The 23,491-nt window shown below is 47.4% G+C and overlaps 1 protein-coding gene across 4 annotated transcripts in view; it reads right to left on the bottom strand.

The window, feature by feature from the left end:
• The window catches only part of VPS13B (vacuolar protein sorting 13 homolog B), a 298,548-nt gene that overhangs the window by 157,359 nt on the left and 117,698 nt on the right, over positions 1-23,491 (bottom strand). The window lies entirely within an intron of this gene.

Raw genomic sequence — 23,491 nt, forward strand, 5'->3', positions numbered from 1 at the left:
AATAAAATAATTAAAATAAAACATAATAGAATGCATTCTTCACCTGAGGACGGCTGCTTGCGTTGTGGCCGAAACGTCGTGAGAATTATTTTATTATGTTTTATTTTTATTATTTTATTACTTCCCTTCTACGTGACTTTACCGAAAGAACCAAGAAGGTGTTACCTTTACTTCCCTTTTTACTTATTCAAGCGAATGCTTTTTTTCCTTTTTTTTTACTTGGGCATGACTTTCACACAGCTAGAGCACCAGATACGCGAAAAGAATACGTAATTACATCAACACACACGTGCATGTGGATGATACGCGGAGTGAACATCAGCTCGCGTAAGCCACAGGGTCACGTGACAGCCTCCTCCTTCTCTCTTTACTTGTTGCAGAGCAAAAATACGGCGGCGTGGGCTGGGCCCTAGTGCAAGGAATAAAATGGGGTCCCCTCCTGCTCCACGTGCTATTTCCCCTCCCTTCATAGCCCGGGCGCCTGAACCCCTCCAGCCCGTGGGCTCTGGTGCATCTGTACTGTGTACACACTCAACAGCTTCCCCACTGGTATAACAGCTAAAAAATGTTTTTGTCAACTCAGGAAAGCTTCAATGTATCCCGAGAATCAGTGTCAGCAGAGTCGTGGGGAGCGGTGGTGCAGCGGTTAGCGCTCGCTGCGCAATGAACCCGGCGATTCGAGTTCGATTTGACCGGTCACGGCCAACGCCAGTGACGATTATCCGAACTGGTCCTGAGCCTCCCCTAGGTCGACTCCGCCTCAAATGAGTACCTGATGCGGTGCGTCAAAACATCGCCACTGGGGAGACAAAGGCGGCCGGGCGTGGTGCTGACCACCCACCCCCTCGTGTGACGTGCTGGCCTTCATAGGTGCTCGCGAACAGCACTTGCCCCAACAGTCTGCTAAGGCTATACGGGGGATCTTTTTTTGCATGCGTATGTTTGACAACATTCCGTTTTGGCGATCTTAATATGTACACGTACACTTCAAGAGCACGAATGTAAAAGTATAAATGCGCTAGTTACCGAGATTTATGATAACAATGCCCATTGTTTGTACAAGAATTCCAATTTAAGACTATTTCAGGAGAACCCTGCTTTTGGATGTCAATTCTATTTGTGTGCACTTGGCATGTGGGAAGAAAACGGAGGACCCGTAGAAACCTCACAATACGAGGGGACAGCACTCACAGCTCCGCACAGATGGTTTCAATCCATATGTATGGGATATTTTTGCCAGCATCCAAAATTATTAAAAATAAGAATAGGTTTTACCCATGCTGGCAATAAATAAAATAGGCGTTCAGATGTTCAAACACCAAACAGACACATTTTGCAGGGCATTAATTCTGCATTAACCACACAAACTTGTGGCAAAAATTGTGAAGAAACATCCTCGGAGTGGTGCAATCCACTCGCTGTAGTTCTATCTCTCGGCCACCTTGCAACCAAAAGAATATATTTCATCAGTAGCTGTGCATTGGCGACGAGGGATAGCATGCGTACAAGCATCAAAGTGAAGAACACAGCCTTGAATCCAGCAACATTTTCTCTACAACTGTAATGGTGTCACGGGGAATGGCCAGGCCCTCGTTCAGGGACCAAGTTGGGCAAACTAAAATAATTAGATTTCCAAACAAAGCAAACTCTAAGCGGTTTGCCAGTCCAGAGATGAACAGATAGAGTTCATATGCTTAGAAAACATAACAGCGCTAGCAGCCGACTGCCCGCTCCAATTGTAAATATAACTCAACAGAAATCGTCGTGTCCACTGTGTGAAATTGAAAACGTTCGGCAAAAAGAACACACGCTGCCAAAGCCATTTAAAGTCCACGCACGTCAGTTCATAAAACATCGCAGGTTCCACGGTGTGCCTTTAAGCAAAGGGTCGATGAAAGGCAATGGTCCGTTTTATATACTGTTGCGTTCTATACATTTATTACATTAACATTATTTATATAAAGATAAAGCGTAATTGTTGAAATATTTTCTGAATTAATTAAACACATATGGCTAAAACATCTGATAACTTACACGGGTAATTCCTGTTGAGCCACAAAAAACGCATAAATTTTTCGAATTAAATCGTGAAGTTAACAAATGGAGGCATAGTCCACATTCTCCGCCTCACTTGTAAGTGGACAGAGCTCGTTGTGCAAAGGATAAAACATTCAAACGAACTACGAATTTTGCACGAAACCTTGACATTTTTGGGGTAAAACAAGAAAAAAACCCACTCAACACATCCGTCAATAACACCGTGGCCTTAAAAGGAAGCATATATAATTAGGCGACATTTGGGGGGCAAGGTGCCCCTCGTTCTTTAACTCTGTGGATTATTTGCCATCTCAAGGGGCCGCACGGTCGCCATTGTCTGCGCCCATGTTTCGTTGCCTGCCACTCATTGTCTGCTCAAAGACTGGGCCTCAATTTAACGTTGCTTTCTTTGGCACGCGAAAGCACCTCGCCATCACACGTCCAAGTCACCTGCAAGTACCCGTAATAAGCACCCCATTTCCCGTTGTCGCTTGACTAAAAAAAAATTAAATTCCAAAATCAAAAGACTTGTTTCTTAATCCAACACGCTACGTTTGGTAAAAATCCGACAAATGGGTTCTGACTTTCCATCCCGCGCACACACAGAAATGAGTGCCTGATACCCACATGATGCTGGTACACGGGAAAACAAAAGCCATTTGCCGGAACACATGCATGCATTTAGCTCAACAAAACCTGTATCCTCCTATTAAGACGTCGGTGGAGATTAATGAGTTTAGCGACAGGGGTGACATGCTGTATGAAATATAAATGTTTGTGAGCATGCATTATAGTACGGTGAAAATCTGTCCGTACATAATAGCATGGGCAGTAAACAATCGCACGTGACGACAGTACAGTATTCCTCGTTATTCACGAAATTGCTATCCGCAATTTTGATTATCTGCGAATCGCATCTGGAAAGCTACACAACTGCACACAAACAGAGAGAAAATAAAGAGATAAAGTGATGACAAAGTGATGAGAGAATGTGATGAGATAAAGAGATGAGAAAGTTAGAGAACTTCACGAAGCTCTAGAAGCATTTGCAGACATTGCGCGTACGATATATTCGTAGGCCAATATCCTGACCCGCGAAATCTACTCCTAACGAGCATCTTTGGAACGTATCCCTCGTGATTAACGAGGGAATGCTGTAGCGGCAACGTGGAGGTGAAGCGGTGGTGAAGGGTGCTACAACCGCAGAGGGACCGAGTTTGGATCTCGGCCATGGCTACACCAGCCCAGTATATATAGGACAAAATACGGTTCAGAATCCTTACTTAGACTGGAGGAATCTGATGAGCAATGACGCTCTTTTTCACAGGCGGCCAGTTGACAAACTGCCCCCCTCCCCCCCCCACGGGGCCACCCCATGACCGACGTGGCATGGGAGGAGGCCTTTATCCAACAGTGTATCGATAAAGGGCTGGAATGATTTAATAACAATGGAAATAATAGGGCACACTTAATTATCTTGCAGATGATCTTTTATGAACCCTGCCATGAGGTTATGTTTGTAGGAAATCTTCAAAGCCAGTCCCCCCCTGAATGCGTACAATAATGTAGGACCAAGCGAGCCGTTCAAAAACCCAACCAAGTAAATTTCGATTTAAAGCTTTCGTGACTGCAGGGATTCATCTTCTTGGTTCTTTCGGTAAAGTCACGTAGAAGGGAAGTAATAAAATAATAAAAATAAAACATAATAAAATAATTCTCACGACGTTTCGGCCACAACGCAAGCAGCCGTCCTCAGGTGAAGAATGAAACACCACCAAGCTTGGAGCGTATATTTAAGCTGGGTTGAAGGGGGAAGAAGAGCGTCTTGATATGCAAATTATTTTGTCAAGGCGCTCTTCTTCCACCTCCAACCCAGCTTAAATATACGCTCCAAGCTTGGTGGTGTTTCATTCTTCACCTGAGGACGGCTGCTTGCGTTGTGGCCGAAACGTCGTGAGAATTCTTTGATTATGTTTTTTTTTTTCCCTTCTACGTGACTTTACCGAAAGAACCAAGAACATGTAGAATAATGCAATGGGTGTACACATTGTCCAAAAGGCCGCATTTGGCCAACAAGCCACCTTGGCTTTTGAAGTGGAGCCCAGATTGGCCTTTGTATTTCGCCGGTAAGTAACTCCTTAATTACCCATTCCTTTTTTAGTTCAAAGGAAATGTTTTTAAAAAAACTCAAGCAGGAAAGGCTTTTAAAATAATGTGCAGGCTGCTCCTTTGTGCGATTTGAAACTGCCATGGTAGTCTGAGCAGCGTGGACAGCTAATGTCACGTCAAATATCGCCAATAACACATATATATACACATATATATACACATATATAAATGACCTGACCAGGGATGCTGCTTTGGCGTAATGATTAGTAACACTGGAATTGGAATCCAGAGGTTGCAAGTTCGACTCAATCTCCCGGCATGGTTGAAATAACGAGTCAAGTTTACTATAAACCCTGTCTGTTATCCATGGGTACACCACAGTTAAGTCTATTGGCAGGTCACGTACGGTGAGGTAAACTGTGGGTACCTCCATATATTTCCAGATGTCTGGCCAGATTGGAAAATTAGGCGAAAAAAATATCCTCAAGATGGCCTTTATAGAGAGCTCTTTAAAACTCCCTCGAGTTGAGATTCTTCTGCCAGCAGTGGCACAAGCCAAACAGTTGTGGGGATGTACCTTTATCTCTTACCTTTAAGTGAATGCTGAAAGCATTTTATTTCACACAAAAATAAACTAAGTGCTGCAGAGCTGTGCTTAAGTGTTCGTGAAATGTAACTCTTGCTTTTAAAGGCCCCGCAGACTTGCCTGCGCAAGAGTGCATTCGGAAATGTGCTGAGCAAGGTCTGCCCGTGTAAGAATCTGCCACAAAGTCACCTGAAAGGTCTTCGTTCCAGTGACAGTTGAAATGGCCCACAAGAGACATTTTTTTGATTATGCTGCACAAAATACAACTTTGTGCAACCAAATATGGCCCCGGAGAAAAGTGCCACTGTGGCAAGAGCATGAATACACGAGGCCCATTTTTCGCTGAGGTCATACTCATCATGAGCATTTGAGTCCGTGGCTTTATTTTACAACAAAAAAAATTACCACAATCCAAGCAGTGAATCATCACAATAATTGCACATTCTCGTAAACGAATGTGTGCGCTTCATTACAACGTTGTAAGTGCTCTTAGTTCTTGCTTATAAATATATTCAACGCAAGTACAGTACAAATCCATGTTGTGCGCTGAGCAATTAGCGTGACCCATTTGTGTACACGTTACTATGGAAGTGGCGTTAATGTTCGCCAAAGGAAACAATTTCTAAAGTGAAAATAAATAAAAGACTTGACACAAAATCACCGTAATTATTCCATAAAACTCGCAGTACAAAGACGACCACAGTGCCATTAATAGGAGAATGTATGTCATCAGTTTCTCTTCCGATGCCGTTCTGACCAAAGAAAAACTTAAATAAAATAACTTTATCAGTACCGAGGCTCCCACAAGGCAACGCGGGAGGGCGTGTGGCACAGTTTGGCGTTAGCCATCGTAGAGTGTGGTCATGTCGCTACAGTTCTCTGCGGTGAGTACGGTCTCTTTAAGGGGCGACTGTCACAAAACCCACCTCCACCCAATGCAGTCAATTAATTAAGTTGTCACGTGAACAAACGTGCCCATTCATGATCATTGGTTTTTTACCCTTTTATCTGGCAACAAAACTGATACCTTTTTTACAAGGAGTCGTGTCTGCATTGACCACAATACCTGCGGTCGAAATGCAAACAAAAAACACAACTCTGAAAATGTATGCACTGTCCTTGCAATTGATTGGTCCACACCCGAGACAACTTTTCTTAGAGCCTAGTCTCACATGGTGTTGGACCAGATGACGACAAAAGGCCCGCTGCGGTTGAAGGCTTACCCGTGCCATGTCGGTTATGGGGGTTGTTTGGCCACATTTCACCACACCGCTCAAGTGCGGGCAGGTTGATTAAGGAAAGTTGCCAACATTTTCAAGCGCACAGTTCAAACTGCTGTCCAAATACCACCGTTTAATGGGTGATACATTTATGGCCATGCGGCGTATTAGTGTACGTTAGGGCATGTCAATAAAGCCACAGCTGTCATCCTTTAAAGCAAATACCACTTCGCGTCTGGACTTCCGAGCATTTCAACTGGCCATGCTTGTAAGAACAGCCTGTCACCGTGAACCTGCATTTACAAACGCTCTCCATCACGGACTCTGGAAGCCGTTTTTTCCCATTTCTTTCTCCCAAATGGCCCTTATGGCCGAACGGCCAGAGACGTGAAGCAGATGCCCTCAACTCCCCACAGCGTCGCGTGAGAACCAGCCCGGCCAATCAAAAGCAGCGGTGAAACAAGCGGGGCGAGACACCTGCCGGCGGCTACCCAACGCGCCATGCTACGCTCATAACACGTGGGGCGTCACGGCCACACTCGATCGCGTGCATCCCAAGTCGTGCTCTCACTTGGCATGCAACTCCGTGCATCGGCGATTAAAATCAAGTGGTAATGCCCACGACACGAGTATCGAATTGCGCGTGTTATTAGAACTGATGAGATGTGAACTGCGAAAATGTCATGCCCGATGATACGCCAAGTGTTGCATTCAGGGTAATGGGGCAAACACAACTGTACATGAGACAATAAAAAAATTAACCCGTAAAAACAAAGTTTTTCACTATAAATCCTTTATATGCGTGGCATCGGTTTTATTTTATTATTCATTTCTGTTTTTCTTGAGTAAGAGTTTCATTTTTACCACATTGGTATTTGAAATTAAATATGAAATTTATTTTTTCCTAAAAAGTGGAACATTTTGGAAAAAAATTTTCACGAAAATAAATTGTCACGCACAACGAGTCTGTGTGCAAAATGTCAGCTCGATTGGATCGCGGGAAGTGGGTTAAAAAACGACCGAAAGATTTGCATGGTCGTAAGCGCGCAAGCAAGCAAGCAAGCGAATTTAATATAAAGGATTTAAAAACACAAGACGTCTGAAACGAAATTGCAATTCCGACTCGTAACAATTAATTGATCATATCATGCCGAGCTTTCAATCCACCCGAAACGTTCACAAATATTCGTACGGGGCTACATGGACAGCGTGCAAAAATCACTCGCAATGTGCCCAATCTTGCCGTATCTCAGAAGAAGCAAAGATGGGTTTGAGCCTGGCTAGTTCTTCGATGGGTGACCACCATGCACGCCAGGTTGTCATCGACGGCGATTGCGCTCTACTACGTAGTGGCCAGCAGGGGTCGGTGTGGCAAAGTCCACTGCTGCGCTGCACTTCCAACGCTTCCATGTCGATGCTCTTCACCTTCATGTACCCGCACTGCCCAGTGTGGTGCAGAGGTCGCAACCGGGTACCCGATACCCGTACCCTACCCGATACCCGGCTACCCGTACTCGGCCGGGTACGGGTACCCGTTTGCGACCCTGGTGCGGCCGGGTACGGGTAGACCGTGAGTCACTGGTGAGTAACCGTTTGTCACTCATTTCCCAACGTCTTGTCTCTTCTCACAATTCAAGTTCCTAGAATCAACCCACCCGCGCCTGCAACTTGGCTTCATCACAGAGGTCGCAATCGGGTACGGCCGGGTACGGGTACCCGTTTGCGACCCTGGTGCGGCCGGGCACGGAATCAAAACCCGTTTGCGACCTCTGGTGTGGTGAGATACCCACAAATAGCACCCCCTCCCCCCCCCCCCAGACACGGGACAGCATGGGCAGAGCCTCATTTGGCAGTGGATTAACAAACGGAGATATATTTGCACGCGTAAGAGCAGAAGCTTTGAAAAACGCCGAACCTTTCATGCAACGGGTGAAAGGTCAGTCGTTCGCTTGGTCACCCAAACAACGTGCAAAGCACTGGCAGGTCATGGAAGTCAAAGGCTTACACAACCGAGTCACGCACACGTGTGTTCCACTGAGATCAACTTCCCGAGTGGCACGCTCACGGAATAGCTCACATACCTGGGCGCTTGGCTCACTTAAAAGCGACCACCGCTGGCCGTCGCACAGATGCATGCCTTGCGAATGACCCAAGTTCTAGCGAATGCTCGCAAAACACCGTGTGTGGGAACTGCACGTGTATCGGCGTGTGTGGGAAGCTGCATGTGTAGAGGCGTGTGTGGGAGCTGCATGTGTAGAGACGTGTGTGGGAGCTGCATGTGTAGAGGCGTGTGTGGGAGCTGCATATGGAGAGACGTGTGGGAAGCTGTATGTGTAGAGACGTGTTGGAAGCTGCATGTGTAGAGGCGTGTGTGGGAGCTGCATGTGTAGAGGCGTGTGTTGGAAGCTGCATGTGTAGAGACGTGTGTGGGAGCTGCATGTGTAGAGGCATGTGTGGGAAGCTGCATGTGTAGAGGCGTGTGTGGGAGCTGCATATGGAGAGACGTGTGGGAAGCTGCATGTGTAGAGACGTGTTGGAAGCTGCATGTGTAGAGGCGTGTGTGGGAGCTGCATGTGTAGAGGCGTGTGTTGGAAGCTGCATGTGTAGAGACGTGTGTGGGAGCTGCATGTGTAGAGGCGTGTGTGGGAGCTGCATGTGTAGATACGTGTGTGGGAGCTGCATGTGTAGAGACGTGTGTGGGAGCTGCATGTGTAGAGGCGTGTGTGGGAGCTGCATGTGTAGAGGCGTGTGGGAGCTGCATGTGTAGAGACGTGTGTGGGAGCTGCATGTGTAGAGACGTGTGTGGGAGCTGCATGTGTAGAGACGTGTGTGGGAGCTGCATGTGTAGAGACGTGTGTGGGAGCTGCATGTGTAGAGGCGTGTGGGAGCTGCATGTGTAGAGACGTGTGTGGGAGCTGCATGTGTAGAGGCGTGTGTGGGAGCTGCATGTGTAGAGACGTGTGTGGGAGCTGCATGTGTAGAGGCGTGTGTGGGAGCTGCATGTGTAGAGGCGTGTGTGGGAGCTGCATGTGTAGAGACGTGTGTGGGAGCTGCATGTGTAGAGACGTGTGTGGGAGCTGCATGTGTAGAGGCGTGTGGGAGCTGCATGTGTAGAGACGTGTGTGGGAGCTGCATGTGTAGAGACGTGTGTGGGAGCTGCATGTGTAGAGACGTGTGTGGGAGCTGCATGTGTAGAGGCGTGTGTGGGAGCTGCATGTGTAGAGGCGTGTGTGGGAGCTGCATGTGTAGAGACGTGTGTGGGAGCTGCATGTGTAGAGACGTGTGTGGGAGCTGCATGTGTAGAGGCGTGTGTGGGAGCTGCATGTGTAGAGGCGTGTGTGGGAGCTGCATGTGTAGAGGCGTGTGTGGGAGCTGCATGTGTAGAGGCGTGTGTGGGAGCTGCACGTGTAGAGGCGTGTGTGGGAGCTGCATGTGTAGAGACACGTGTGTGGGAGCTGCACGTGTAGAGGCGTGTGTGGAAGCTACATGTGTAGAGGCGTGTGTGGGAAGCTGCATGTGTAGAGGCGTGTGTGGAAGCTACATGTGTAGAGGCGTGTGTGGGAGCTGCATGTGTAGAGACACGTGTGTGGGAGCTGCACGTGTAGAGGCGTGTGTGGAAGCTACATGTGTAGAGGCGTGTGTGGGAAGCTGCATGTGTAGAGGCGTGTGTGGGAGCTGCATGTGTAGAGACGTGTGTGGGAGTTGCATGTGTAGAGACGTGTGTGGAGCTGCATGTGTAGAGACGTGTGTGTGAGAAGCTGCATGTGTAGAGACGTGTGTGGGAGCTGCATGTGTAGAGACGTGTGTGGGAGATGCTGCATGTGTAGAGGCGTGTGTGGGAGCTGCATGTGTAGAGGCATGTGTGTAAGCTGCATGTGTAGAGACGTGTGTGGGAGATGCTGCATGTGTAGAGACGTATGTGGGAGCTGCATGTGTAGAGGCGTGTGTGGGACCTGCTGCATGTGTAGAGGCGTGTGTGGGAGATGCATGTGTAGAGGCGTGTGTGGGAAGCTGCACGTGTAGAGACGTGTGTGGGAGATGCTGCATGTGTAGAGGCGTGTGTAGGAGCTGCATGTGTAGAGACGTATGTGGGAGCTGCATGTGTAGAGGCGTGTGTGGGAGCTGCATGTGTAGAGGCGTGTGTGAGAAGCTGCATGTGTAGAGGCGTGTGTGTGGAAGCTGCATGTGTAGAGGCGTGTGTGTGAGAAGCTGCATGTGTAGAGACGTGTGTGGGAGCTGCATGTGTAGAGACGTGTGTGGGAGCTGCATGTGTAGAGGCGTGTGTGGGAGCTGCATGTGTAGAGGCGTGTGTGGGAGCTGCATGTGTAGAGGCGTGTGTGGGAGCTGCATGTGTAGAGGCGTGTGTGGGAGCTGCATGTGTAGAGACGTGTGTGGGAGCTGCATGTGTAGAGGCGTGTGTGGGAGCTGCATGTGTAGAGGCGTGTGTGGGAGCTGCATGTGTAGAGACGTGTGTGGGAGCTGCATGTGTAGAGACGTGTGTGGGAGCTGCTGCATGTGTAGAGACGTGTGTGGGAGCTGCATGTGTAGAGGCGTGTGTGGGAGCTGCATGTGTAGAGGCGTGTGTGGGAGCTGCATGTGTAGAGACACGTGTGTGGGAGCTGCACGTGTAGAGGCGTGTGTGGAAGCTACATGTGTAGAGGCGTGTGTGGGAAGCTGCATGTGTAGAGGCGTGTGTGGAAGCTACATGTGTAGAGGCGTGTGTGGGAGCTGCATGTGTAGAGACACGTGTGTGGGAGCTGCACGTGTAGAGGCGTGTGTGGAAGCTACATGTGTAGAGGCGTGTGTGGGAAGCTGCATGTGTAGAGACGTGTGTGGGAGTTGCATGTGTAGAGACGTGTGTGGAGCTGCATGTGTAGAGACGTGTGTGTGAGAAGCTGCATGTGTAGAGACGTGTGTGGGAGCTGCATGTGTAGAGACGTGTGTGGGAGATGCTGCATGTGTAGAGGCGTGTGTGGGAGCTGCATGTGTAGAGACGTGTGTGGGAGATGCTGCATGTGTAGAGACGTATGTGGGAGCTGCATGTGTAGAGGCGTGTGTGGGACCTGCTGCATGTGTAGAGGCGTGTGTGGGAGATGCATGTGTAGAGGCGTGTGTGGGAAGCTGCACGTGTAGAGACGTGTGTGGGAGCTGCATGTGTAGAGGCGTGTGTAGGAGCTGCATGTGTAGAGACGTATGTGGGAGCTGCATGTGTAGAGGCGTGTGTGGGAGCTGCATGTGTAGAGGCGTGTGTGAGAAGCTGCATGTGTAGAGGCGTGTGTGTGGAAGCTGCATGTGTAGAGGCGTGTGTGTGAGAAGCTGCATGTGTAGAGACGTGTGTGGGAGCTGCATGTGTAGAGGCGTGTGTGGGAGCTGCATGTGTAGAGACACGTGTGTGGGAGCTGCACGTGTAGAGACGTGTGTGGAAGCTACATGTGTAGAGGCGTGTGTGGGAAGCTGCATGTGTAGAGGCATGTGTGGAAGCTGCATGTGTAGAGGCGTGTGTGGGAGCTGCATGTGTAGAGGCATGTGTGGAAGCTGCATGTAAAACCAAGAGTCGAAGTCAAGCTGAACTCAAGAAGGTAGGCACATATGGCCGCTTCGCATAGGCTGACTCTTTCCTATGACGGAGCCGCAGTCAACGGGGGCATTGCTGGTATCGCCTGCCACCCCCTGAGAGGGATTAATCGTCGCGATGACACACGGCCATTAGTCTCTTATTTTCTGCGTCCCTTCTACTATTTTCCGAAGAGGTCAGCATTCGGAGAATTCCAGAGGGGAGCGACCACGAAACGAGCCATGGCTGACGACTTTCTTCTCCTACAATAGCTTTGATTTCACACGACATCAAACTGAGGGCACCAAGTTGCCCTTTCATTCCACATCACATTCGCTCCCACTTTTACGGGTTCTTGTTAATCAACAGAACAAGTGATGCGTGCGGGTTTTTGTCAAGCATTAGGCAGTGCGGTAAAACATATCGTTGAAACGTACTTATATGCTCCTATTATCCATACATTCCCCAACCCCACACTGACCAGCGTGGTGAACTATGGTCAAATAACCCGCACGGACTTGCATGGCGTGAGGAGGTCCTTCGTCCAGCAGTGGACTAACCGTTGACAAAAATTCAACTCAACATTCAAAGCGGTATAGATGCACAAAAGCCGTGCCTCTGCGACTAAAATGCGCGAGTGCGTAATGTATCCTTTAAAAGTAATAATTACCGTCTTCGTAGTCGAACGTAACAGGTTATTGTTGTTCAACGGAAAAATAACGGCAAAGAAAAACAATGGCAATTCATGATTTTCAAGAAAAACTGTCCGGAGGTCAAAAGATTAACGTTACCTGCTTCAGCGAAACACTAAATAAACCTGTCGTAAATCAAACATCGGGGGACGCTAAAAATCTGCTCCCTCAACCCTCCAAGAACCCCCCAAAGCCAGACAAATTTAGATAAACCACAGCCGAAGTCACGGGCATAATTTTTCACAGTCTCTGTGGGCAAGTTGTAAGTACAAAGTTTCAGGCGCAGATTAGTTCGGCTCATCCATCTCCCTCGTCGACCTGCCTTTGATCTCACATATTTATGGCTCCTCTGGACCGGGTGCCCGGTCCATGGTTTTGATAAAATGAAATACGAAGTTTACAACTTCCCTGAAACGTGAGCGTTGCACGGCCCCACTTTCCAATGTGACCGATCGGGAGACCCACATTTTTCTTCGCTGCAGAAATCCAAACAGACCCCCCCCCTCCCTCTCCACCCCCTGACCTTGGTAGAACAAGAGGGTGCCGCGGTGTAGAGATGTTAACTACCTCGCCTGGTATACAGGAAGTCGTGAGTTCGATCCTGACCCTGACGATACCTGCTGTATATTTGGAGATTGCGTGTCTCTCTCATCATCATCATCACGGTGGCTAAGAGATGTTAACTACCTCGCCTGGTATACAGGAGGTCGTGAGTTCGATCCTGACCCTTACGATACCTGCTGTATATTTGGAGTTTGAATGTTCTGCCAGCGGTCGCGTGGCTTGTTTTACTCCGCGTCCTCTGGTTTCTCCCTCGACATTAAGAATCAATATCACGCGTTGAGGGCATTTAGCTGCTGTACATTACCACGTGATAAGCCACTTCGTTGAACCATCATTTGTGGCCAGGTCGCTTCTGAAAAAGAGCACCAGAGCTCAGTGGGCCTTACTTGGTAGAATAAAAGCAATGTTTAGCTTAGTTTCGTGGCGATTAGTGGACGGTGAGGTGGCCAGTGAGCTGAATGACCAACTAGGTCTAAATGTTCTTGGTTCTTTCGGTAAAGTCACGTAGAAGGGAAGAATCAACATCACCTGGTCACCTGAGGACGGCTGCTTGCGTTGTGGCCGAAACGTCGTGAGAATTATTTTATTATGTTTTATTTGTATTATTTTATTATTTCCCTTCTACGTGACTTTACCGAAAGAACCAAGAAGATGAATCCCTGCAGTCACGAAAGCTTTAAATCGAAATTTAGGTCTACGTGGTTATTTGGTGAGCCGTGAGAGGTGAGTTGAGAGCGGTAAGTAGTTGTCGGTGAACAGTGAGCGATCGGCATCAAGCGGTAAGATCAGCGGTGAGATATTATGCGGTGAGCAGTGAGCGCAAAGGTTGAGTCGGACTGCTTGGACTCGAGACTGCTGTAGGTAGGCGGAATATTTCTACTTAGTAGCCTTTTAAGCTGTCAACTCCCGAGTCTCAACAAAAAAATAAACTTCTCCACATTCAGCCGATGTTAAGAGTTCTTCGTGTCACGGTGTGATAAACCACGGTGCAGTTAACAACGTTTGCTTCGCGTCTTCTTTCACGATTTAATGCACTGAACTGTGCTGGCTAAAACGTCATGCCCATTTGCACAATAGACAAAGAGGGGGGAGTAATTGGGGGTAAACTCAGTGAGCGGTCATAAATACAAATGTCTTTCTGTTCTGTTTAAGTGCAAACCCACTGGGGCTTTAGTTAGCCTTTGCAGTTGCAAAGAAAATTGTCGACATTAATCTACATCAAAAAAACTTTTTTCTTTCTTGCAGAGAAGTGGCAATATTCATCCCTAAACCTTGAGATATGTGCATTTGAGGATGAAAGACATTTTCACCAACAGATATGTAAATACATATATATATAAACTTGCATTGTTCCTGATAATTTATCACCACAATGACTGGGATAGCTGCACGCTTATAACCCGTCAATCAAGATATGCAAAAACAATATTTTAACTACTTCAAATTAATCTCATTTAACCCCCCCCCCCTCCATTCTTGACTGAGCAGGCCTCATGCAAAAGTGATGACAGTTGCACTTGACTCATCCTGCGCGCATTCCATACGGCATTTCTCATGTCCTACCGAAGCTGACCTGCCTCCAACACCAGAAGCGCCACTCACAGTAACGCGCATTTACTGCCCCATACCAACAAGGCATGCCGTCACACTGGACCTCCAATGCAAGAGGTCGCAAGTTCAATCTGCCGGCACACCGCTTGAAACAACGGTGCAAGTTTCTTAAATCCTCCCCCGCCTCTGTTCACCCAGCAGTGTGAACAGGTAACACTACAGTTAAACTATCAAACTATTTTGTATTTTACCAAGTAGGGCCCACTGAGCTATGTAGCTCTTTTTTTTCAGAAGTGACCTGGCCACAAATGGTAGCTCAACAAAGTGGCTTATCGCGTGCACATTTTATTGCAGCCAAATACTCTGAATGCGCCTTGATTCTAAATGTGTAAGGAAAAACCGGAGGACCCTGGAGAAAAATTCACACGACCATGGCGAGAAAATGCAAACCATACTTCACCTGGTGGGTCAGTGAGGGTTGATTAAGATGATGGAGGTACATACATGTTTGAGCATAGTACAGTACAATAACTGATTTTTCTGCACTGAACCTCTTTTATGAGCCTCGCAGCAGTCTACAGAAACTGTTTTTTTTTTATAAATGGCTATTGCCATTCCAGGTGGTAACCAGGGTCAAACCTGCTGAACGTCTGACATTTAATGAGATAGCGTGCATTCTGGGTGATTGGTGTACCAGTTGAAAGGGTAAAAACCTATTACTATGAAGCCACGTTGTGTGCCCGTTGGGCAGACGGTGCTTGCTCGCTGCTGTACAGGCACAGGGCCACACACAGAACCCTAGGTGTGGAAATACGATAGTACTGAAGTCCCTAAACCAATCAGCGGGTAATAAGAGTATTCAGGTGGGCTTAGTCTGGCAGCAAAAGGCCGTTTTGCACGGAGGTTTTCACACCTTTTTTGGTAGCCAAAAGGGCGTTAAGTGTTTTATTGAAGAAAAGTGCATTTTCCTGGAAGGGGCTCCAAGTTTATCCATTGAATCTCATTTTACACCATGTCATTCAAACCGAGTCCATGTAAAGTACTGCAAGAATGACGCCGCCCATTATCGCTTTGTATACATACAGCCAATAAACCAAACAGAGTTGGGTTTAACAAAGGAGCTCAGCACTGCCAATTTAGCATTTTCTTTGGGTAAAGTTTGTCATTTTTAAGCAGCAACAGTTTTTCACGTGCGGCCGACGTGATTTCCTAATTGCGCAGTTTTGCCTAAATATAGCCCCGGCTTATACAACAGCTTCCTGTCGATGAAACGTGATCCATGCAGGTAACCTTAGGAAAAAGATGAAAAAATGAGTGCGCACTTCAAATAATAATAAGAGTGTGCACAGTAACGATGTACGCATGTGCAGTCCTAAAGTCAACGCACCGCTGTTTGAAGGCCTCCGCGTGCCGATCAGTCATGGGGGGTTGTTTGGACATACGTCACTATGCTGGTTCAGTGCAGGCTGGTGAAGAGAGTGGTGGAAGGTTGGTCCACGACCATTTCAAATAATATTGAGAATGATTATTAGAACTAATCTAGAGCGGTATTTTTTTTTATTTCATACAATTTTTCGTGGGAAGTTTTTTCCCAATGCCTTCACTCATAAGAGGACTCTAACTTGATGTGGAGCTTTCGTGACTGCAGGAATTACTCTTTGGTTCTTTCGGTAAAGTCACGTAGAGAGAGAACATGTTATTTAATTTATTATGTTCTCTTTCTACGTGACTTTACCGAAAGAACCAAAGAGTAAGAGGACTCTAACCATACATATACAATTATAGCGTGCGTGCATGCGTGCGTGCATGCACAGAATCTCACGGAAGTACAATCGTAATTCATCACGACTCGCATCACTACGGAGGGCCTTCCATTTGCGATGGGAATCCCAGCCTTCCACACTGGCCACATTATGAGGCGAACGAAGGCCGCTTGTGATTTATAATTGCTGGGTGGACTGAGGCGATGATGGATGAAAACACTTGCTCAGTGTTTCAACCAACGCAAACCACGAATTGAAGCTGACAACGTCGGATTTATAATTCAATTAACTTTGGTCTGCACCACTCACTCGACTTTACAATGCAATGCAATTTTCTCATACACCATGCCTACATGCTGGAAAGTCTGAAAAGGCTACATTACTTTGACGTGTACTGCGTACACATGTATATGTAGACGGTATAGGGGCATGCAATGATTCCCCTTAAAATTAATTCGATGCATTGTCACGATTTAGGGTCGCGATTTAATGCGTATGAAAATTATTGGTTTTATTTTCTACTGCTTGTTACTTTTACTTGTCTTGTTAGCCTGGCTTTGTACGAACGTTTAGTCTGAATTTTATATGAGCAAACCATTTGTATCTAATTAAAAACATGTTTAAACAAATAAAACACGCTAAAACGACTCCATATGAACAGAATAAGCAGAAAAAATTGAATGTATGAATCGATGCATCTTTCAATGGTTTATATATGGCGAAGCGGTGGACCAGTGGTTAGCACACTGCACTATCAACACGGTGACCTGAGTACGATTCCCGCTGACAGCTGAAATCAGCGGCGGATGATATTTAAACCGGTTCTGGACCACCCACCTTCGCCAACCCACAACTTGATCAGCACAGTGATGTTCGGACAAATATCATCCATGGCCGACACGGTGTGGGTAGGCCGTAATGCAGCGGTGTATCAATAAAGTGTCTTCAGTTAATTATTACTATAAACATATATGCCCCGTATGTGTGTAGGAATGTATAATGAAGTCATGTACAACTGACCACGTGTCACCTAAGTGCTGGGTAGTCCGTCACCCGGTGCTTAGTGTGGCGTGCCCCACATGCACCTTGTGAACGAATGCCCTCTCCGTGTCTAACTATCTAATTATTTGTTATTTCACCAGCTAAGGCCCACTGAGCTGTGCAGCTCTTTTTTTCAGAAGCGACCTGGCCACAAATGATAACTCAACGAAGTGGGTTATCGTGTGGAAATTTAGAGCAGCCAAATACACTCGGCGCATGCTGTGGAGGGAAAAACTGGACAACCATGAGAAACATCCACACAACCATGGGGAGAACGTGCAAACTATGAGCTAAAGGACTGGAATCTCTCCAGTACCATTAACACAGAAGAATATGGATAAAAGCACACCTAACATAAGCAAACTGTGCTTACATTGCACCAGTGGTAGCAAGGCAAACGGCAACTTCTAATACAAGCACACCAATGCGACTGTAAGCATGCCTTGCCTCGCCTTGCTCACAAGGGGTGTGCTTAAATCCAGCCCCTGCTCTCAATAAAGGTAAACAAAATTAAACTTTTCAATCCACGGCTAAACGAATTCCCTCTCTGCACCGCGTGGCCTGCCGCAATTGTTAGTCCACACTTCACCACGCTGGTCAGTTGTTTGGTGAAGGGCAAATGCCTCAAGTGTGAAAAACGCAAAGGGAGCATGAAACAAATAAGTAAATACGTAAACCGCCGTCGGTCCACAGCAGAGGTCGCAAACGGGTTTTGATTCCTTACCCGTACCCGTACCCGGCCACACCAGGGTCGCAAACGGGTACCCGTGCCCGGCCGTACCCGTACCCTACCCGTACCCAGCCGGGTACGGGTAGGGTACGGGTATCGGGTACCTGATTGCGACCTCTGGAATGAAGCCATGTTGCAGGCGCGGGTGGGTTGATTCTAGGAACTTGAATTGTGAGAAGAGACAAGACGTTGGGAAATGAGTGACAAACAGTTACTCACCAGTGACTCACGGCCTACCCGTACCCGTACCCGGCCGCACCAGGGTCGCAAACGGGTACCCGTACCCGTACCCGGCCGGGTACGGGTAGCCGGGTATCGGGTAGGGTATGGGTATCCGGTACCCGGTTACGACCTCTGGTCCACAGTGCCAACCGCGTCCACCACGCCGAGTGGCCCTCGCCGCGTGGTTACCCATTGTGTTTGTTGTGCACGCCATTTATCACCGACTACGAAATACAAAACGGGCGATTGGGCAGAAAGCGGGGCCCGACAATCTCAATGGTATGCGACGGCTCGTCAAGAGTGAAACATAAAGATAAACACCGACAGATTTGGGATTATTATTTTTTTTTTTGACTGTGAGAGTCGGGGCTGAAACTATTCCTGTAGGGTCGAACATGAACGGGACAGCTGGATCAGCGGAATATATCGTGCAATAAATCACGCGCAGTTCACAAACTGTTAAAGTTGTTGTTAGTCATATTTGCCAGCAAAAGCAGCTATATCCTGCAAGCGGAATGCACCTCAAACGCTTTTACAAGAACTTGGAACACAGGCGCAGAAGAAAATAAAAAAACTGACACATTAATAAACTGAAATCTGGCTTTGTGAGCCTTAACGCTTGTTATGGTTTGCAGTATACCATATACATATATGTGCAACAGACTGTCTGAAAAACAACTGCATGTTAAACCAAACAACCCTTGCAAATCGCAGTTCATGAAAACAAAAGATGCCACTTCGCGGTTGCGCCCTGTTGCTCTTCTCGCGTGTTTCCGGTTCGTAGTGTCCAACGTTTCTGGAAGATTCTTAGTGAATAGAACGCAATCGGTTGAGTTCCTGATTTGTTAAAATTATTTTCTTTGAGTAGGTTCCTGAAAAAGCTGCTCACGGGCAAAGCGAAACGTCGGACAACACGCGGCCCAAGCCGACAACAGCACGTCGATAAAAATGTGACCAGAGATGCGCTACGTGGGTAAGGGGGTGGGGGGTATTCTCTCCTGTGTCCAGTGGGAAAGTCAATGTCATCGCTGGTGCATTGCCGGTAGGAGAGCGTCGCAGTAAGTCGCGCGCGCCTCTGTACAGGCGTGAGTGGCCCGTGACCCCCGTGACCCTAAACGCATCTCTCGTCCCGCAGATGGCCTCTACGAGCCACCCGCCACCCACCCCCCACCCCAACCGGGCGCTCGCTCTCCACGGCGGCCCTCCCGTGCTCCGGCCGACTGATTTAGTGCCGCTTCTACATTAAGGAAGGACAAAAGGGCACGGAGGAAATGTCGGTTTACAAAAAGGCAAAGGCAGGCTACCCGGGAGGAGAAAGCAAACGATCAAATAAACACCCTCCCCAGTTCCTGGGGCTTACTTAAGCACTCCGGTTGGAGCTTCGTTTATCACTGAAAAAACACACTCCAGAACATCTGTTTTCTGTTTTCGATCAATATCGAACAGATATATACGTGTGGCCATTAGTCCACCTAGCTCAAAGGCAAAGGGAGTTTTCATTGCTAATACCGTTAATTTAAGACACGGTAATTAATTTTAAGCAAACGATATAAACAATAACAGCTGAGTGCTAGACTCTACCTAGAAATGTTAAGGGAATCACTGTGTTCCAATAAACATTTTAATACATTATTACAACACAAACGAAGCTGTTTATGCAGTCTTTATATGTGAAAACGAACCCTTTTAAAAGTAATTTCCTCTGCACCCATGGGCTATTAAGTGTTAATATACTTGGACGGGGTGGCGTGGTGTGCCAGCGGTCAGCTCACTGCGCTATGAACTCAACGACCTGAATTCGATACCTTGGCCATGCCTAACATCGGCGGCAAGTGACGTCTCAAGCAGTTCTTGACGCCCCTCTTCCATCAACCTGCACTGACCAGCACGGCGAAGTATGGTGGAAAACCCCCCATGACCGACGTGGCATGGGGAGGCCTTGATAAAGCAGCCCGTTGGCAAAGGGCCGCAACGTTCGTCCGTCGTACAATCGTACACATGGAGAGGGGAGGATTCTCTACGTTGCAAAAAAAACATTCCCGCGCGGTGGTCAAAGCTTGTTCTCAAGTTGAAACTTAACGGAAAGATTTACAAAAAAAAAACTGTCGTAGTTATTTTTTTCCCATTCTTCATCTGCCTAACACCGCCGCTCTACGCGGTTTTTACACAGGCTGTCAGACGCGCGCCATTTGTTACGCGTTTTACCGCATTCTTCAGAGGTCCAAGCTGCCCGGCTTGCCGCTGACCACACACAGACAGACAGCGGAGGCAGCGGCGGCGGCGTGTAATTACACGGACGCAAGACAGTTTTCGGAGTGTAACGGATCTTCCTTGCTAGCGCCCGCCGGGGGGGACCTTGGAACGCCCCGGCGCAGTCCCAAGCGCAGCGGAAAGAATATACAGCGCTGTCAAATACACGCCGCCGAGCGAAAACACCGGGGAAGGCGGACTTGATTTGCGCCGCGCTACTAACCGCTCGCAATTGTTCGCAGCTCGAAGACGGTACGCGAACAATACGACATTGTTGCTAATGACGTCCAGAAATAGCCGTTCCAATAAACAGGACGTTGCTTCAGATTTATTTAGCAAAAGGAAAATGGTGAAGAAGGACTGGCGAAGTACGATTGATATGCGGTGACGTTGGCCTTGAGCTTGCGTAAGTTTGCATCTCTCGAGGGTGAAACTTCACAGCATAACGATGCACGTGTAAACGTAACGCAACACCTGCATATCCATTTAGGAAAAAATGCCAGTATCGGCTTCTAAAGTGACTACTGTGTTTTTTGTTGTTGCATTATCAGTGATGGTTTAACTGTACAAGCTCAAAGCATGTGCGAGCAATCACTCCGAAAAATATGTTGCATTCCTGCTCAGCCAAATGAATAAAATCCCACTGTGACAATGTGACCTTTGAAGGGCGGGGGTTTCTTTTTTCATTTTACGAGTTTGGTTTCAACGATGAACTACCATCGAGGTCATGGGCAAGTGAGATGTCACGAGTCACTAGTTGGGAAAGCCATTTCTGTCAAACTGTGTTGGCCAGGGCCAACCGCTGGAGCAACCATTAACATTTCCGACCACTTAGCCCTGACCTCCGTGACCTATATTTCAGCACTGCTCCGACATCTAAAGCCTAGGGAGGTGGGGAGCGTAGGGGAGGGTGGGTGGGGGGGTAGGTATGGGGTGCCAGTGGGAAGGTATACAAAGCAACAGTCGGTTGGCTGTTCAGAATTATGCACCCACGGGTACAGAGGCCCGACAGAAATTCCTGCACTGGCTCGCACGGCGAACAGATGGAGCGGCACGACGCGGCGTAGGGAACGTGACATCACTTCGTAACACCAGTGGGCGATGGGGCTTCGTGGACACAAATCTCCTTGATACTGGCAGATTCCAGTAAATATTATTCAGATGCGGACTCGGAGAGACGTGCGCAAACGATGCGAGAGCTTAAAATAAAACTTGCGCGAAAACAGCGCTGCCCTTGACGATTTGAGTTTGAGCAAGATCGTCGAAGGGCGTTTAAGATTCGAAGATCGCTAAATGCGTTGATGTCTGAAATGTCTTGATTTGCCTCTCCCCTGCTGGCCTCTCAGAGCGGTGTACTCTGCATGACCCTGGGTCTGTATTGCAAAACGTAAGGAAGCCCATCAAACCGCAGCCCCACATAAACAAGACTCTACCCTTGTATAAACTATGTCTGGACCCAGGCAATCAATTACGCCGCTACATTTAAGCCTAACGCCTCACGAAGGCCCGGGCACTTGGAGCTGACACGAAAACAGTCCCATTTTATAGCCAGCAACGAAAAAGAGACTTTTTTTTTTTGTAAATGAGGAATGTTGGCCTGCAGGTGGAAAAATGCCATCGACTTAATCAACAGGCCACCTATTAATCTACATTACTCTCACGAACTTCTTAGTTGTTGTATTGTTGTTGTGGCAATTATGTTTGCCCAGCGAGTTGTCTGAAGCGGCGAGCTGAACCGGCCAATTTGTTTTTAAACTGCAAGTTGTATACATAAAGTGAGCTTTTATTATTTTAAACAGCAACCATGGCTATCTGTAGAGCTTCATTTTTAGCTGAATCAAGCTTTTAAGGAAATACACTGACATATTTAAGTCACGGGAATATACGATGACTGCATTGGGTATATTTAAAAAAAACATTTTAAAAACTACAAGATGAATGAATCCAAATGCTAAAAAGTACTCTATTGTTCACCATTGGAACCTCATTTGCCAGTAAAAAATATGGTAATTGTTTTTTTACCCTTCTATCTGGCAACAAAACTGACACCTTTTTTTTTACAAGGAGTCATGTTTGCATAGACCACAATACCTGCAGCCATAATGCAAACAAAAAAACATAACTCTGATAAGCTGTCTCGGGTGTGGACCAATCAACTTCAAGGACAGTGCATATTTTATCAGAGTTATGTTTTTTTTTGCATTATGGCTGCAGGTATTGTGGTCTATGCAAACATGACTCCTTGTCAAAAAAAGGTGTCAGTTTTGTTGCCAGATAGAAGGGTAAAAAAACAATTATCATACTCTATTGTTATTCGTGGAATATAAAACATCTTAAGAAGAAGATCGTTGTTATTACGCCAATCCCCGAATGAGGAAAACGTCTCTGCGATCGTTGTACGGTGATAGTGACCTCCCCACTCGTCTCTCCTTGCCGCGCCAGGAACAGTGACACGCACACGACGGCAGAGGACACTGTTGCGTTTGTGCCGCTCTGTGACACAGCGGGACCCCCCCCCCCGCTCCTCTCCGTTATTGCCAAGCGCGTTTCCACCGTGAAACAAAAGACACACGTATGTATGTATGTACGTATGTTTTTAACTTGTTTCGCATCGTACGTCGCCAACAGTGTTAATCGGAGGTGCGGGTGAAGGACAACTAAACACAAAAAGCGGTTGTAAAGAAATGAGTTTCCAATCTACGTGATTTCAAAGGGCACAGCTCCAGTGGCTTTTTAATATCGGAAGCAAGGAGCGTTCCAGATGGCCGCAGAAGCGCTTTCGAAAGACGCGGTGACCGTCTTTGTTCGACGGCCAGCCAAAACCTTCCTTCTGCGAGGATGACCGGAGTTCCCCGCGAAAAATACACGACAAAAATCTGTGTGCAGGGCTTGCAAATCGCCTCCTAATTTTTTTGTATGAAACAGCTTCGGCAAAGCCACCCGCGTGTTTTTTACTCGGCTGTGGCCAATTCGCCGCAATGGATGGACGACGAACGGCATGCGATGCCTTCTCTCTCTCTGCCTTATCCAAAGAAGTAACGTCTTAGGCACTCTCACAATGCTATTGGCTCGATATCTATTGCCTTGCGACTCGCAGATGGCAGTGATGGGTGGTGATCATTCTACTGAATGTGTTGGCCCGCTCTCAAGTTGAGGTCACATCACATGAAAT

This window comes from Lampetra planeri, chromosome 4 (assembly GCF_965212315.1).
Source record: "Lampetra planeri chromosome 4, kcLamPlan1.2.h2, whole genome shotgun sequence".
NCBI lineage: Eukaryota > Metazoa > Chordata > Hyperoartia > Petromyzontiformes > Petromyzontidae > Lampetra > Lampetra planeri.